Source organism: Chelonoidis abingdonii, chromosome 14 (assembly GCF_003597395.2).
Source record: "Chelonoidis abingdonii isolate Lonesome George chromosome 14, CheloAbing_2.0, whole genome shotgun sequence".
NCBI lineage: Eukaryota > Metazoa > Chordata > Testudines > Testudinidae > Chelonoidis > Chelonoidis abingdonii.
In genome coordinates, this window is record NC_133782.1 from 19,591,376 (window position 1) to 19,609,216 (window position 17,841).

The 17,841-nt window shown below is 45.8% G+C and overlaps 2 protein-coding genes across 2 annotated transcripts in view; both read right to left on the reverse strand.

Moving 5' to 3' along the window:
- EYA2 (EYA transcriptional coactivator and phosphatase 2) overlaps window positions 1-17,841 on the reverse strand; it is a 585,490-nt gene that overhangs the window by 567,389 nt on the left and 260 nt on the right. The gene's annotated exons all lie outside the window — the stretch shown is intronic.
- Window positions 1-17,841, reverse strand: part of JPH2 (junctophilin 2) — a 67,112-nt gene that overhangs the window by 27,768 nt on the left and 21,503 nt on the right. The gene's annotated exons all lie outside the window — the stretch shown is intronic.

The following is a 17,841-nucleotide window of genomic DNA, read 5'->3' on the forward strand; positions in this document are numbered from 1 at the left end:
AACTCTCTTCCCCATGGGAATTTGTCCACCACTTCAATGTCTGATTACCCCACACAGACATCAGGACCCTGCTCCCATGTTAAGATGCTGGCTCCTTGGGCTTGTGTACCACCATGATTAAGATAATTTATTATAGCACAAGTTCTGTGATTAGTGCCTGGGTTTTGCAGACCTTGATGGGCTTTGGAGATAAATACGTTGCATTCAGCTTCCACCGACAATGTGCTCATAGCCAGGTGATACTGGGACCGTAGCGGCCAGGAAGGTATGAGTGGAGATTGCCACTGTCCATTACCATCTGAGGGGGACCGCTATGATTTATTAACATGCTGGACTGGGGGCTGGGGTGGGGAAAAAAGACACAACTCTACAGCAGAGGAGCTTGTATTCAGCCAGCTGCACTAGGATAGGGACAGGCATGCAATCCTAGTGTTTGTTGGCCATTCAAAGGCTGGTTAGTGATTCTGAATAATAACAAAACCTAGCTCTTACAGAGCCCTTCCAAAATTATAAATCATTTGTATTACCATAACACCCAGGAGTCCCAGGCATGAGCAGGCTCCTATCGCGCTAGGTGCTGTACAAACAGAACAAAAAGATAGTCCCTGTCCCAGAGAGCTTCCAATCTAAGTATAAGACAAGAGGCAACAAGTGGACAGTCTTGCTGGTGAGTCTTGCCCACATGCTCAGGGTTAGCTGATCGCCATATTTTGGGTCGGGAAGGAATTTTCCTCCAGGGCGGATTGGCAGGGTCCCTGGAGGTTTTTTGCCTTCCTCTGCAGCGTCGGGCGTGGGTCGCTTGCTGGTGGATTCTCTGCAGCTTGAGGTCTTCAAACCACAATTTTGAGGATTTCAATAACTCAGTCATGGGTTAGGGGTTGTTATAAAAGTGGACGGGTAGGGTTCTGTGGCCTGCCTTGTGCAGGAGGTCAGACTAGATGATCATATTGGTCCCTTCTGACCTATGAGTCTATGAGTCTATGACAGACAGACAGGAAAGCACCAGGAAATGACGAGACAATACTGCTAACTCAGTATGACAGGCAATGGACTCAGCACGCCAGCCGCCGAACCATCTCTATGTTTTTTGTAGGCATCACAGCCAAGGAGAGTTTTAAGGAGGGATTTGAAGGAGGACAAAGAAATAGCTTTTCAGCTATAGACCTCAAAGTGCTTAAGAGCCAGCAATTTCCCCCAAGCATACTAGAGCTGGTAAAAAAAAACAGGAACATTTCTGCAAAAAAATTTAGAAATTTGAATTTTTTCATCCAGCTGTTTAGCTGGTCAGAAACAGAGTGAATTTTTCCTGAAAAAAGTGATGTTTTTCTACCAGCTGTACACAAACATCTAGTGCCACAGCAGGGAGCAATTCAAGGGGCAGACAAGCAGGGCAGAATATTTGCGTGGGAAGGAAGGTGCTGCAGGGACTGGCACCTTTGAAAATTCCACTCTAAACTTGCCAGCGGTAGAAATCAATAGCTCTTCTTCAGAACAGAACTACACAATACACAATCCAAATCTAATGTAACAGTAAATGGAAAGGAAGAAAAGGGCCGCTTAAAAATCATGACAGAACTCTCTGTCCCACCTAGGAAGGCAGTGATCTAGGAATGCGCCCCTGGGGACAGCCAGCAGCAACCTACATATTAGGGAACACAGACTTCAGGTTGTTGCAGTGGAGAAGGTCTCTTCCTAATTTCAACTCCCCAGTCGGCACAGTTAAAAATAGCTTGCATGAATTCTTTGGAAGGGAAGCACTCGTCTAAAGCAGAGGTCAGGAGGAGATGTGCATGTGATGCATGCTGCACACTGCCCATTGCCTCTGGAGTGCATTGCCCTGTATTTTAGTCCCCCTTTATGGTGCTTTGGGGAGCTGGCATCCTACTATTGATCCAGAATCACGCTTTCCTATATAGTGATGCTTTTTGCTGCTCTTGAGCCCCCAGCACGGATTACGATTTAGCTAGCACTCCATTTGAGAGAGTAGAAAAGCTCTAATGCTGTAATAGTTTTTGTACAAGCGCAGGGATCTCTTTTCTGGCTGACTCCCAGTGGCGCTGTTGCCCAATCCATTCCTCTGAGGGTATCGGAGCTGAAGCTGAGCCCGATCACTAACAGATGAGCCCATAAGCCAAGCCGATAAACCCGTTCTTGTGTTTTGTGCATCCCCATTTTGTTGGACTGTAGATGAGATTGGAATGAGTAGAGAATCCTGCAAATGCCAGAGGCAGCCCGAGAGCCACTTACAACCTACAGGTGCTGAGCTGACCTTGTAGCCAGAAATAGTGGAATAACTCAGATGCCTGTCCCAACTATTTTACGTTCGGTGGGGAGAGTTATTCTGCGCATAGTACAGGAAGTACAGCCCCATTCAGCACAGCTCTTACCACTCAGTGTTTTGCCTTATCAGACTGATTCAGAGACCTCCATCAGGAATGACCAACTGAGCCCCTTTTTCCTGATCATTCCAAATAGCACTGGTTCAAAAAATGTGATGTGAATTTTCACTAATTAACATGTTAAATGAAAGGCAACTTGGCTTCTCTGATCAGCCCTGTTTGTTCTATTGTTACAGTCTATTTGTGACGCACACCTACCCCGTTTGTTTCATCAGCTTGTTGTGTCCTGTTTCGTAAGCTCTCTGGGGCAGGACTGTCTTCTTAGTTACTAGTTTGTATGGTGCCTAGCACAATGGGACCCTGGTCCTCTCTGGGATTCCTAAGTGCTACCATAATACAAACAATAATATGAATGCCTGTATATTACATGCATTAATTTGACAGGTCAGATAACCCTACATATCATGCATGTAACATGTTTGTTAGCCTTTGGTTTTCAGAAAAGTTGGATATGCAAAATGAAGATAGAATTGCACATCTAACTGAATGCGCAATTGCAAGTCCACACTCGATAACTGTATATACAAATGGCTGATTATGTTCATTTTGAGTGTTCAAGTACCTGATTTTGCATGTACAATCACTCTAACTTCACCTGCAAAGTGCACATCTAACTCTTCTGAAAGACTGGGTCTTGATGGCTGCTGTCCATTTAATCAATAAATGCCACATTTGGTACATTGCAGTAGTAGCGTATAGGGGGCGGGAAAGATATTGCATATTTCAAATATCAAGTCTATTGCATTTTGTCCTTCCTGGGAAATTTAAGACATAATAATTTGGCTCAGTGATAACATTTACAACACTGAAAAAAACTGGGAACATTCCATGCACATTTTTGCCTAAGGGAAAATCAGAACTTTCATGTTGGTACCAGAAAGGTGTCAACTCTTGGGGAAGTGAGAGCGGAGGGTTGATATGTGTAAAGTACAGATGCTTTTGACTGGTTCTCCATTTTCAGCTCTATGCATGGAGCCTTCTCTTCCCATGTGTTAAGCCTACATCTGTTGCCTTACATCACTGATCTACTGTAACATTCTGCTCTATCTCCTCCCCTTTAGTCATCTCTTGTTCTCCTTCCCCTGCCCATACATCTATTCAGATTTGTCCCATCATCTCCGTCTCCCAACCCTTCACACTATACAAACAGAAGTGACTGCTCTACAGGCTAGATCAATGGTTCCCAAACTAAGGGTGCAGCTTGTTCAGGTTAAGCCCTTGGCAGGCCAGGCCAGTTTGTTTATCTGCCGCGTATGCAGGTTCGGCCGATCGCAGCTCCCAGTGGCCACAGTTCACTGTTCTCAGCCAATGAGAGTTGCAGGAAGTGGCGCAGGCTGAGGGACGTGCTGGCCACCACTTCCCGCAGCCCTCATTGGCCTGGAGCGGTGAACTGCGGCCACTGGGAGCTGCGATCGGCCGAACCTGCGGACGCAGCAGGTAAACAAACTGACCCAGCCCGCCAGGGGCTTTCCCTGAACAAGCTGAGCCCCTAGTTTGGGAACCACTGGACTAGATGGTGGCCTCACTATCTGCTCACCCTTTGCATATCAACTTTGTGTGTTTCGTATCCATCCAATTTAGATTGTAAGCTCCTTAGGGCAGGGTTTTTGCTGATAGTTGTTAATGCTCATGCACACCAAGGTGCTGTGTACAGTATTAAATACAGTACAATCTAGCAATTACTTAATGCAGGAAATATACTTACTGTTCTACAGCCTGCCACTGTATTTTAAAAAAAGATAAAACGAATAACTTTGAAATTACTTTGATTTCCAATATCATTTCTCAAACAAACCATTTGTAAGATGCACTGGGATTTTCACTCAGCTGTACCAGCACTCAGCTACTGAAGTGATTGGCACTGTGTAAATGCCTATGCTAGCTAAACAGTACCTTCTCACCTTCCTTCTGGCACAAAGGGTAATGCCCAGACCATCTTATTTTGGAAAAAAGCATCACTTTTTAGGGAATGTTTCAGGAGCAAGGAACTGTTGTCAAAGTTCACTGAAATTTAACACACTCAGCGAGCATTAGTCTTTATGATTACCTGGCCAATTTTTAAAATACTGAAATGTTATCCTAGCCCTAAATAGCTCAAAACCATTTGTATCCTTCAGTGAATGACACTTCCCCACAGAACAGTTAATGCGATATTAATATTACAGCAGATGAATCGGCAGCTATCTTCATCAAGACGTCTACCAAAGGATCCCCATTCTGAGCAAGGGAAACTGGTTAGCTAAACATTCTAAGGTTTTCTAATTCTCAGTATTGCTTTCTTGATGCTTCATTGATATACCATGTTCTTTAATGCTGCAGCTCGGGCAGCCATTGACCCAGATGAGGGGGCAACATGAGCAACTGTCTGGGAGTCAGCTGCCGTTCTCTTTCATCTGGAGATGCCGCTAATGCAGATTGCAAGTCCCAACATGCAGTGCCCAGAGGCAGCTCAGGATGGAACGCTGCCTACTGGGACTTGCAGTCTCCATAGGCCACACATATCAGAGATAAAGCAGGTTGCATTATTAAACAAGTACATGGGCCTCGTTTGCCCTGCAAGAGCTGAGGGCCTCAGAGATATCAGTGTAAGGAATGTAACAAATGCTTTAACTCTTACTGCTGTCATCTCCGGCTCCAGGAAGAACACAGAGCCCCGAACTAGAGTTTCAGCTGAAGAAAAGCTTTTCCATTCACCCTCTAACCTGGCTGGAAAGTATGTCATGCCAAAGTCAGTGCAGTTCTCTGCAGACAGAAGGGTAGATTCAATTTCTCGCTATTAGCTGCTGCACTTCCTTTCCCCGGATTTCTTGGCCTGCTCCCAGGCTTTTGTCTGCTGCTTTGCCTATTAGCAGGAGGGTGAGTGTGAGTATATAACTTCTTCCAATCAGATTGCACAGCCCAGCAACCCTACGATAACAAATCACTCTGTGCAGCCCAGTGCCTGCGATCAGCCCCACAGTAATACACCAAGGCACACTGCCCTCATGCAGTGAACAATCACTGCAAATGCTAATGATTTAGATGTATAAATTACACAAAAAGGTGCTTATTTCATGCTCTGGACACCCCTTTTATAATTAATTTTCACAGTAAGCTCCAACTGGATGATGCATTCTACTGACAAATACGTCAAAGACAATAAAGCAAAACCCCTTTACAGAAGTCACAGCAATCAAGCTCTTTCAATCTTCAGCCCCCTCCCTCCTCGGGATGCATTTGGGCCTAACAGCTTGCACCTTGGGTTGACAAATGTGGACTATTCCATAACAAATGCGCACACACGTGTGTGTGAAGGGGGGTGGAGGAAATCAATTTCAAAATCAAGGATCCAGAAGCCTCCTCTTCTTTATTTCAAGTGCAGTCTGATGCAGAGAGAAAGGTGGGGTCACAGGACTAAATATAGATTCTATGAATGATGAAGGGAGCAAATTTCTCAGTGGTACCAAGATTAAATATGTTGCATTTATTAGTAAAGGTATGTTTTTCTGACTGACAGCCCTGCAAAATACTTGGGCTCAAGAGCTGATCAGGAATGGGTATTTTTTCCTGAGGAAAATGTTGATTTTTCATCAAAAACAAAAACAAAACCCACATATTGTTCAGTTTTTGGCAACCATAAACCAAAAATATTTTTGGCTTAAAACTGTGAAAAACCAAAATATTTTCAGTATGGGTTTTTTCTATTTTCCAACAAACAGAAAAAACTGGAAATTTTCAAAGAAAACAAAAATGTTCCGTTAAAGCAAAAAGGCAATTATTCATTGCAAATAAGCTTTAACACAATTTTTTCTACCAGCCCTTTCGGCCTCAAGAGTCAAAATTCACAGATTTTAAGTCCAGAAGGGACCATTATGATCATCTAGTCCGACCTCCTGCATAACACAGAATGTGGAATTTCATGCAGTTCTGGGTTATCTCCTTCACGTATCACCACCAGTCAGAAAGGTTGTGCAGTAAATATAGCCCCTCAGTGACACCTCTGCCACTCCATTGTCTTTTGTGGGTTTTCCCAAGTGTCACTGATTGAAACTCAGTACACGATTCTGTTGATGCACATGAAGGAATCCAGCTCCCTGTTTGTGTGTGGAGGCTCGGCAGGGCTAACTGGAATAAAAAAGGAAAAAGCTCATGTTTGTCAGAAGCACAGTGGCTTTGGCTCTGCATACACACATAGCAGTTCTGTTGATCAAGAAGCTGACATTTTTACAGTCACTTTTCAGAGTGAAGCTGCATTTGGATTTTCCTGTATTTTTCCCCTTGAGATGGGAGATCTGGAAAACTGACAGGGCTGCGTGCAAATGCCTTTGGAAGATGACATCCTTCTCAGTTTAAAAATGTGCTAGGCCAAAAATATCTCAACACCTGTGGCTTTGATTCTACAGAAACAGCAACTAGTCTGTGTTTTAGATGAAAAGTCAGTTCTGGGGAAGATCTGAAAAGGGAGTTTGTCTCACGTGTCTTATTTATATACATTTCTCTGGTGTTCATGACTATAGTATCTTCTCACATATCAAACAGTAATGAATGAAGCCTCACACAACCCCTGTATTATCAGTCCCATTTTACACATGGGAAAACTGAGGCACACAGGGAGTATGTAGCAGACTTATCAGTAGAACCCAGTTCTCTTGATCTCCAATCCTGTACCCTAACCCCAAGACCATCTGTCTTGCTCATGTGTAGGTGCATTGGAAAGAATGGTTAGGTTAACCCAAATTCTACCCTTTTATTCCCAGAATAACTATCCATGAAAATAACCAAAGGGAATCTCACTTCTCTGCTAGGTTACCAAAGGAAAAGGAGAACAGGAGAGAGCAGCAAGAACGTTTTGTTATTGCATTTCCTTAGTATTAAAAGACAAGTAGTGTCATTCCAGAATGACCTCTAGGAGAGCCCACTTGGAGGAGAAGCCTCACTGACATGATGAACCTGCAGTAGACTACAAGGGATTCAGTGGAAATGGTTCTACAGGCTCTGGGCTACAACGGTGATTAAGGGAGGTAGGCTAAATGCTGTGGAGATCTATTTCTTTTAGAGAAGGATTTGTTCTAGCCACTAACTGTGCTACCCAACTGTTACTATTGAGAGGAGCAGGGGGAATCTCATCTGTGTGGCATTGATAGGCCCAGTTGAACAGAGAAGGGAAGGGATGGGATGGAAAGATATGACACTGGGTCTTCCCTTTCAGAACACACCCACCCACATCAAATGTCTGAAATCAGAGGAGCCTGGAGACCCCAGCTTCCTTCCCAGTCCACCCAGAACATTAAAGATCTCCTACAAATATTTACTAGTGCCACCAAGAGCAACGAACCCCATACACTGGGAGTCAGGACTGTGCTCATTAGGCACCAGGGAGCCAAAGTCTGGGAGCCCTGGGATGAGCACTCAGAAACTGTTGACATAAATAGAAAGTTTTAGCTGCACCAATGGCAAAATATCACCCAGCCAAACTGCAAGGTACAAAATCCCCTTCAGCTACAGTCAGGTGCATAATGTTCACCCCCTGCCCACGTTAGAGAACCTGCCTACAGTCAGCTTAAGCTAGTGGTGTAAAATAGCAGTAACCACACTCCCCACACCCACACACACCAGGCAAACCTACTTTCTGCACAAACAGTACTAGTGCACCAGCTGAAGCTTATATGCACCCGCAGAGTCCACAAACCAGGTGAATGTGATTTCCTTAAAGGGGCTGCTCTCCATTCCCCAGGCTCCCTGTGGCATCATTTGCCACACACCTGGAAGGGAGTTAGTGTCATGCAGCCACCCTTCCTTCCAGCCCTAAATCAGAGGCATTCTACAGGCGAGATCATAGCTAGCTCAACTATCTGAGAGCAACTGCCTCCTTCCAGAAGCACTGCAGTCTCTTACGGCCAGACTGTTGAAGGCATTGAGCTGCCTAAAGATACAGACAGGCATCTGGTGGGATTTACAACAGTGCCTAGGTGCCCAACTCCCATCCATTTCAATGGGAATTAGGCACCTCGGTGCTTTAGAAAATCTCACTGGGCACCTATTGGTGCCTAAATACCTTTAAACTCTGCATCCTTATCAATACAAGCGAGAGTTAAAAAGGGAGAATAGAAATTCATGATGGTCTCAGTCAGGGCCGGCTCTAGGTTTTTTGCTGCCCCAAACAAAAAATTTTTTCACTGCCCCCACCCCAGCCCTGGGCTCTCACCCCCCCCCCCCACCAGTGCCCTCCCCCACCCACATCCCCTGCCGCCTCAGCCCTGGGTTTTCTCTCCACCCCCACCTGCACCCCTTGTCACCCCAGTCCTGGGCTTCCTCCCCCAGTGCTGACTCTGCCTGCTCCCCCCTTGCCTCCAGCCAGTCTGGCGCTGGCAGGGTCAGGGTAAGCAGCGTGGCTCCTGGGTCCCTCCAGCCCAGGGTCCCTCCAGCCAGGGTTCCCACTTCCAGGACTGTCCAGGACCCGGGAGGGTAGAGCCAGGGGACCGCCCTGACAGGGGGCTGAGGAGCTGAGCAGGGTAGCCCCAGAGGGAGAGGAGTCCAGGAGAGCGGGACACAGGCCCCACACAGCAGCGGCCCACCCTCAATGGCCCTGCTGCTTCTGGACGCCCTGCTGCAGTCCCTGGGTGGCTTGGGACGCTTCAGTCAGCCCTGGCTGCGACGCTGGGGGGCTGCTGCCCTGTGGCACCTGCAGACGGCTCTGTGTGCCCCACGGGGCTGCCCCCAGCATGACTGTCCCATGCTCGGAGCCTGCCCAGCCCAGCCACAAAGTGCAGGCGCTGCTTCCCCACAGCGTGAACCACAGTGGCCCCAGCGTGCCCCCCGTGCACGACGCGCTGCTGTTGCCAGGGCCAGCTCTAGGCTTTTGCTGTCAGAAGCAAAAAAAAAAAAAAAAGGTGTCTGGAATGTCGCCCCTGAAAATGTGCTGCCCCAAGCTTGCTTGGTTTGCTGGTGCCTAGAGCCAGCCCTGGTCTCAGTCCCTCCTTACAAAACCGGATTCAAAAGAAAAAAGCATATGTTACTGTAACCTGACTAAAACATTCTGCCCTTCTTCAGAGCCATACCGAAGAACGCTTTGGTAATGTCTAGGAAACTGCACTCAGCTGAGATAGAGAAATGTGGCCTGGGAGAGAAACACTGCTGACTTCTAAGCTCATCTTTGACACTGAATCCATCTGACACCTGTGGACTCAGTCTCCCCAGGGATACTGACACTTCCTTCACGGTGAGGGGATGAGGAGAGAACCGTTGAAGTTTCTACAGTGCTTTGACACACACGGAGTATTTTATAAGGGCTCAGTGTTGTTGTCTGGGAGCAGTACTGCAGAATACCAAAGTATTTCTTGTACGTTTTTCTTTAAGAAACACAACCTTCTTCTGATTTAACTTTCAGCATTTTTGTAGCAACAACTGCCCTGCACCGTCTCTGCAAACACAAGAATTGTTTCCCTGGGGTTCTTGGCTAGGTGAAGGGCCACACTCTTTGGTTAAAAAAAAAAAAGAAAAAAGCCCAAACCAGCCTCTATAATTCAGGCTCATACAGCTCAAGTGGCCAGCTGAGTAGCTCCAGGACATGAACTGTATGATAAGGGCTACTAGATTGCTGATCTGTCACTTTGGGGGAGTAGAATTGGGTAGAGAAGTTCAACAGATCCTGTTGAAATATTCCTCTTTCTCTAGTAATCCTGAATGACGTGACCAAACCTTAACTCACGATGGCCTTGCATATTTTTTTGCCAAGTACATTTGAGGCAAACTGTGGCCCAAATTCTAGGAGAAATGTCACTTCAGAGAGGGGAGACAGAAAAGATAGACGTGAGAGGAAGCACCAGAGAAAAGCAGCCCAGCAGCACATACTGCCTAGCGACGCAACCTGCGCTGTCCCGATGCCAGTAAGGTTGACCTCAGCAGAGAGTGTGACATTCACATCCATTCAACAACACAACAGCCTGGAAAAACAGAGGCAGGAGCTTTCTGCAGCCATCACACATGAGAGGGAAGGCCTGCACTCACCCTGGCCAACACGGCTAATGTCCCAGTAGCACCAGAAAATTTCAGACCACACCATCCATATGTGCATCGGTACCATCCCCCCACTCCCCGAGAGCTAAGCCCAATGTGTCTCAACACCAGGTCTGACACAGGCGGTGACAGGACAGGCTTCCCCTGCCCTGCTCCCCACCAGTGTTCTTCATCCCTGGCCTGGAGGAACAACCTCTAAGGGTGAGGAAGGAGCTGAGTCTCCCTGGCCTATTCAGTGCTTGGCCTATATGCTGAGCTTTCTAAAGAAGGGACCAATTACTACAGATAGATGTCCAGGAAGTGGTGGAAAATGTTTCTTCAATACACATCAGAGCTCATCAGATCACATTCTTCTTTGTCAAAACATGCAAGGTGGCCTGGCTACTCCACCCATGACCATCACAGCCATTCTTGTTTCCCAGCTCTGGTAATAAAACCAATGAGCTGATGCCTCCAGACATTCCCATGCTTGGCACCAGGCTCCGTCCATGCTAGCAGGCTAACGGACTTTCTGCATGTTTTCCAGACGGACCCATTTTATGTGCATACATGAGTCAGCCTGGAAAGGAAGTTATGGTATGTGAGACTCTGAGGCAAGGACAGCAAACAGGAGTGTGGAAATGCTCTTTTTCCAAAACAGACACTGTGAACTTCAATAACTACAAAAAGCCCCTGAGGTCTCTCTTGTCAGTGACTCCCTAGCCAAAGGCTCCCTCAGGCTATATGTCATAGGAAGCTGGTGATAGGTCAATAAGCTGAATGGTATGGCTATTGAATAGGGTTGCCAACCCTCCAGGACAATCTTGGAGTCTGCAGGAATTAAAAGATTAATCTTTAATTAAAGAACATGTCATGTGATGAAACCTCCAGGAATACGTCCAATCAAAATTGGCAGCCTGACTGTTGAAGCCCACATTTTCAGCAAGCCTCTCTTTTGTGCTTGTGCTCCCTCCTTTGTATGCATAGCACTTGAGTTTGCACTGGCAAACAGCACATATAGGATCATGTGTGCTCAGCAGCCCAGCTCATGGAGACAAATAGCGTCATGCACAGTGCAGGGCACTACAGATGCAAAAAGAAGAACGTTACTCGTTTTACTTCATGTGAGAGAAACAAATATTTCTGGGGCTAGTGCAGCTGTAGCATGCCTATAAAAAGCCACAAACCAACGTATTAAGGCCCCTGGCTTCAGCTGGTGCTAAAATAAAGGCAGGTGGTTTGGGGATATCTGATTTTATGATGAATTAACAGGCTTTACTTAGTGTCACACCCTTTTCAAATACATGGAATGTTAATGGTATGGGAGCTGTCTCATGGTACACTGACACTTCAAGCTGGAGGTGTAATTTCCGGTGTGAGGAGACCTACGTAAAAATAAAGTGTAGCCATGGAGCAAGACCAGTTAGCTGCCCTGAGCACATACCTAGAGCCTCAGTGAGGATTGTCCTTGGGGCAGCTAGCCTCTGCCACCCCTTGCGCTGCTGCTCCAGCACAACTAGCACAAGTATGTTTCCTCAAGCTGGAAATGACACCCCTAGCTTGACACGTAGACATACAGTCACTTGGAAAAGAGAGACCAAGCAGCTTCCCTTAACCACTGCATTCGTGATCCCGGAGTCCTGGGGAGTAGCACACAGGGTACAGGCGTGCGGGTCCTGGGTATGTTCACATCTCCCTGCTCATATGTACAATAACTCCCATGTGTTTGTGACTGCTGAGCAGATGAGATGTTCATTCATTTGATTCCAGATCAAAGGACGTGTGGACAACCTGGCTGATCAGTGGAGGCTGAACATGCTGCTGTGCGTGGGATTTGAGTTTGGCTCCACAGTTCGGTCACTTACTCCCCCGCACAGCATGAGCTTGGAGTGTCTTTTGCAGACCTGGAGTTACTCCGTTACTCCCCCTCTTACTGCTTCATAGACTTCAAAACCAGAAGCAACCATTATGATTAGCGTGTTCGACCTCCCTAAATAACACAGGTCAGAGAATTCCACCAAGTGATTTCTGCATCGAGCCCAGTAATTTCTGGTTGAGCTAGACGATATCTTTTAGAAAATGTAAAGCTTCAAGTGATAGATACTCAGGGAAGCTTTAATGGGCTCTAGAGGGGAATCTGCATAACCCAACTTGGCAAAGAGAAGGGTTTTTCAATGGGGCAAAGTAAAGGACCAGGAATGATCTCTCCCTCCTGTCTTCTCGATGTTTCTTTGCTCATACTATGGAAACGGGCTGGAATGAGAGTGTGCGCTGTGATGTGACCTGTATCTCCTCCTGTGGGAGCAGCAGGGACCGGAGAGCACTGACTACGGAACCGTAACTGGCAACAGAACTTTATTTCGGTCGACTCCTATTTTGTTTTTTAAGAGGTTTGATCACGTTACTATGTAAATGCTGTTCCCAACTATTCTGCCTCCCTTGCAACCTGTCTAGGAGGGGTATTATATCAAATGTCCCATGTAGAACTCAGCATGGGATTCTGTCCTTAGTAAGCAGGCTCACTTTAGTTCCTCCATATTGTCCACTTGTTACATGGCTAGACCACAATTCTATTCATTATACAGCCACTCCAAGCCGGGAGTGAGCATTAAAGGCCAAAAAATCAGAACAAGACAGAAAGACCCAGAGCCTTGTCTAAACTTGGGGAGTCTCTCTAGTACCGATGGGCCTGTACTACACTCCAGAGTTGCCAACTTTTGCAATTTTATTATTAGACTCAACATGTTTGTTATTTTTCTCAAAGCCTCAGCTCATGTAGCTTTGTGAATACAGAACTAGGTGAATACTTAGCAGTCATCAATATAATAATGAAAAGGTATGTTTCTACCCCTCATGGTTGTGGAGGAGAGCTTACACCGTGACCGGATTGCATGCTAAACACCCACAAATCAGAAGGGAAAGAAAATGAACCCAAAACGTACTGTTCTTAAAAATCTCATTATTTTAAAGTCAAATCTCATAATATTGAGGCCTAACTAGTAAGTTTTGAATGTTTGGGGCTGGCAATACTGAACCTCCCAGATCCACACACTCCCCGACTTTGGGGAAGTTTACATACAGATACAAACTTTGCCTATATCATAGACTGAACTGGAAGTCCATACTCCAGGACTAGGTGTCAGTTTGGCTCCAAACATCACAGGTGGGATCCAGCTCTTTGAACATTAGGTGTGGAGTTGCTTTGTGGAAGGCTGTGAGCCATTCCCTTTGCTCTTTGATTTCTCTAGTGGCTGGTGTAACCCTTTCAAATACCCCAGGACAGAATGGATGGTGGCTCTTTGATGTGGCTTGAGAAAGTTTTGACAGTTTAAGTACTTTATTCCTGGCACCATGAAGCTAAGGTCCACCTGAGGGGGCTCAAGTTTTATTGGCTAAGAGTCACAGGCCTTGGCTGTCAGCTGTTGCATTCTCCCGTAGCTCTGATAAACCATTGTGGTGCATTCCCTTATTTAGTCAGGGACTCACTGCTGACTCCAGTGCTTTCAGTACGTCATTTATACCATACACCACGGGCCCCTAAGGAGAGGCTCATTCCTGCCTAGACAGTGTAACTTTGAAAGGCTGAGCACATGGAGATATAAGTAACATTGCTTAAGAATGTGAACAGGCAGAATAGTTCAGAAAAATGATACGAGAATTTCAGTTCATCTCTCAACAGACAAGCGCCTCTGTTAGTTGAAGGGAGAGCTCAGAAGTGCCCCACAGAACACAGACAGCAAGGCTATTTAGAAGTTAAAACCTTGGAGTAACCATTTAACTGGCAAGACGAGAATCTCACACACAATTTTAATTGAGGCCAGGCTTTGGGAAAGAAAGTCCCAGAGTGTTTTCCTGTACCTGCAACTTTATCCCATTTCTGTTATGCTATTTATACACTGCCTGTCCTCTCCTTAACTTATTTCAGTGTATTCTTGAGAGTTTTTCCATTATGTATTAGAAGGACAATGTGGAAGCACTTTGAATCTATGTTATAAAGCTGTGGAAAGATGTATGGTCAAATAGTAAATTTTAGATGTTGTATAGCCCAAACATAAAGCTGTGCTAATTTTGATTTGTGTTTGTCTCCAGTAAAAAAATCTTGGTGCTTAGATACCTCCATGTGAGGTGCCTATAGATAAATCAGTAAAATGTAGCTGTGATTTCTTCCTGCTGTGACATATCTGGGTTTCCTGGTGATAATAAATACTATATGTCACATGCCAGCTATACTCTGGAGGATATTTGTTAACATGATACACAACTTCCAAGGTGTTCAAAAGACAGGGTCAAAGCTACAGTGTACACATTACAGAACATATGGAAGTGTCCCTTTAAAAAACACTGCTTTCATTCCAGTTGGCTAAGAAGTGCTAGAATTTTGTTTGGCTCAGATGCCAAATTGCAGAGGCTTGATGGGGTCACAGAGAGCTGAGTGTGACCCAGAGCGAGAAGGGGTTGCTGAATTTTCATTGTAGATGTGACCCTTTTAAAAGCCTCCTTAGGCAAAGAAGGAAATTCACTCTCCTTAGCAATTGTAAGGACTGCTTTGTAGCTAATACTTTGAGGGGGTCTCAGATCACCAGCAAACCAACCAAGCTGAATCACTCAAGTCTTACTCAGATCCAGGCTTGTGCCCTCAAAATGCAGCCAGCCTCTGTGCCTCGTCTTGGGTTTTTATTTTTAAGGAGATGAAAGCTGTCCCTCAGCTGCCTGTTTTCGAAGGGATCACTTACCCTCTGCTTGACAAGTTAGCACATAGCCTGCATTCTAGCACAGATGCCATCAGGTAACCGCACAGACACCAGCCTTCCTAATTGCACAGCTCTCAGTAGCTCTGAGTTCTTTCTGCTGACCAGAAACCACAGAAGCTTCTCAGGGAAGCAGAACGCCAGCCTGATACACAAGCCCTGTCAGCAGCTGCTCGAGGCCTCATGTATTCGGGGCCTCCACTGCACAGACTCAGCAAATCTCGGGCTGGCCTAAGGGGAGGGCAGATTTCCAATCACAGCCTAGCAGCCTGGAGAGCACCTTTCACTAGGGTCACCTCAAACTGAAATACTGGCCTTCGATGCACATGTACCATAGTTATTTCTGTCGCCTGAGTACTATGCCCCATGAAGAGGATCTTGCACTGCCAGTTCACAGGGGAACATACTCACAGGACAAAGAAGGGAAAATCAAAGGCCAGTCTTTGGAATGGGCAACATTCCCTGGTACTGTGATTCCCACTTGAATGAAACATTCCAATACAGGTTCTTGCCATGTAGGCCCGTGCCTTCTTAGTTTATATAAGCTGGTCATTTGCCTCTACAGGTATTTTTTTTTCACTCCCCCTAACACGATGCTTGTCCTGTAGCCCTCTACACTGGTAACTGACAAATAACTTCCCATGTGGTATCTCAAAACCTCATTTGTCATCTTTCCTTAGCCATATTACCCGCACTGCATTATATATTTTCACTTAACGAGCCCCCCAAATGAGGGTAACTGATGAATGAAGAGGGCTGGTTTGTGCACAGCAGTTAGTGAATTCATGCTGTACCACGCTACACCAAACATCTGGGTTGCAAGCCAGCATGACGGTCAATCTAGTTTTCACTTGACACTCGGCAACATCACAAACACATTAACTGGGCTTAACTGAGAGTCTCTGCTCATTAGACTGGCTGTTGTAGGTCTTGAATGAGATACACTGGCAAAGCTGTGTGGCAGATCTGGACTGGAGAGCAGGGGTTGCAGCCAGGTGGAAGGGAAGTACCCTGACAAAGCTGTGAGAGGGAAGCCTGCAAACAGCCTGCCCACACTTAGCCAGTACATTCAGGGTTACACTAATATAACCTCTACCATTTTTTACTAAAATCATGAAAAGGAAAATCAAAATTTTGGAATGTGAGGTGACATTATGGGGAAGGCTTCTGGATTTCTAATTTAGAAAGAACTATAATGGGACCTGTCAGGGCCAAAACAATACAGCTCTGGAAGGAAAACACGCAACTGTGCCATAATCTGGCAGCAAATGCTCAGAGGCACATCCAAGAAAATCCACAGCCAGCAGGAGGCAGAAACTGCAACCCAGTTTCTGCTCCCTTTGAAACAGTGCACAGATGCTGCTCCAGAGACATTTCACAGCAAGAGACATGGAAGAGGTGTGACCCAGGGGTAAAGTGATCTATTACATGTTTGTTCCCTGCTCTCTCAATGCTTGTTATATGTAGATTGTCATGCTCCAAATAAAGGTTTGGGTTTTGGTCAGAATGTGGAAGCACATTTGGGCATAGACTGTGCAGCATAGGTGTGGGTTTATCTTTCTTCACACCTCTGCAGCTTGCCTGAGCCGCCAAAGCTGCAAAGAGCTGGGGTTTGGGCAGGTTCTAGCATTTGGGGTTTGTGTTTCACTGGTTTTACCATGCCTCAAGGAACCTTTTATGGGCCCCCCCCAAAAAGTGAGTACTGGTATTTTCCTTTCTGAATGGTGGAAATGCTGAGAGGAGGCCAAAACTCGCTCCTTAAATGGTTCCCTGAGGTGTAAAAAGCCAGTGAAAAATCTTGATCATGTACAAGTACACAGATGCTCAGATTTATTCACGTTCCTGCAGAATCTGACTGCTTGGCCTGAGAAACCAGACCCCAACGATATCCTGGCATTCCCACATAAAGATAAGTACTATTCTCTAAATAGAGAAGTCATGTAGCCTTCCCATGCAGCTAAAGATATTTCATAGATTCATAGACTCTAGGACTGGAAAGGACCTTGAGATGTCATCGAGTCCAGTCCCCTGCCCTCATGGCAGGACCAAATACTGTCTAGACCATCCCTGATAGACATTTAACTAACCTACTCTTAAATATCTCCAGAGATGGAGATTCCACAACCTCCCTAGGCAATTTATTCCAGTGTTTAACTATCCTGACAGTTAGTAACTTTTTCCTAATGTCCAACCTAAATCTCCCTTGCTGCAGTTTAAGCCCATTGCTTCTTGTTCTATCATTAGAGGCTAAGGTGAACAAGTTTTCTCCCTCGTCCTGATGACACCCTTTTAGATACCTGAAAACTGCTATCATGGCCCCTCTCAGTCTTCTCTTTTCCAAACTAAACAAACCCAATTCTTTCAGCCTTCCTTCATAGGTCATGTTCTCAAGACCTTTCATCATTCTTGTTGCTCTTCTCTGGACCCTCTCCAATTTCTCCACATCTTTCTTGAAATGCAGTGCCCAGAACTGGACACAATACTCCAGTTGAGGCCTAACCAGCGCAGAGTAGAGCGGAAGAATGACTTCTCGTGTCTTGTTTACAACACACCTGTTAATACATCCCAGAATCACGTTTGCTTTTTTTGCAACAGTATCACACTGTTGACTCATATTTAGCTTGTGGTCCACTATGACCCCTAGATCTCTTTTTGCCATACTCCTTCCTAGACAGTCTCTTCCCATTCTGTATGTGTGAAACTGATTGTTCCTTCCTAAG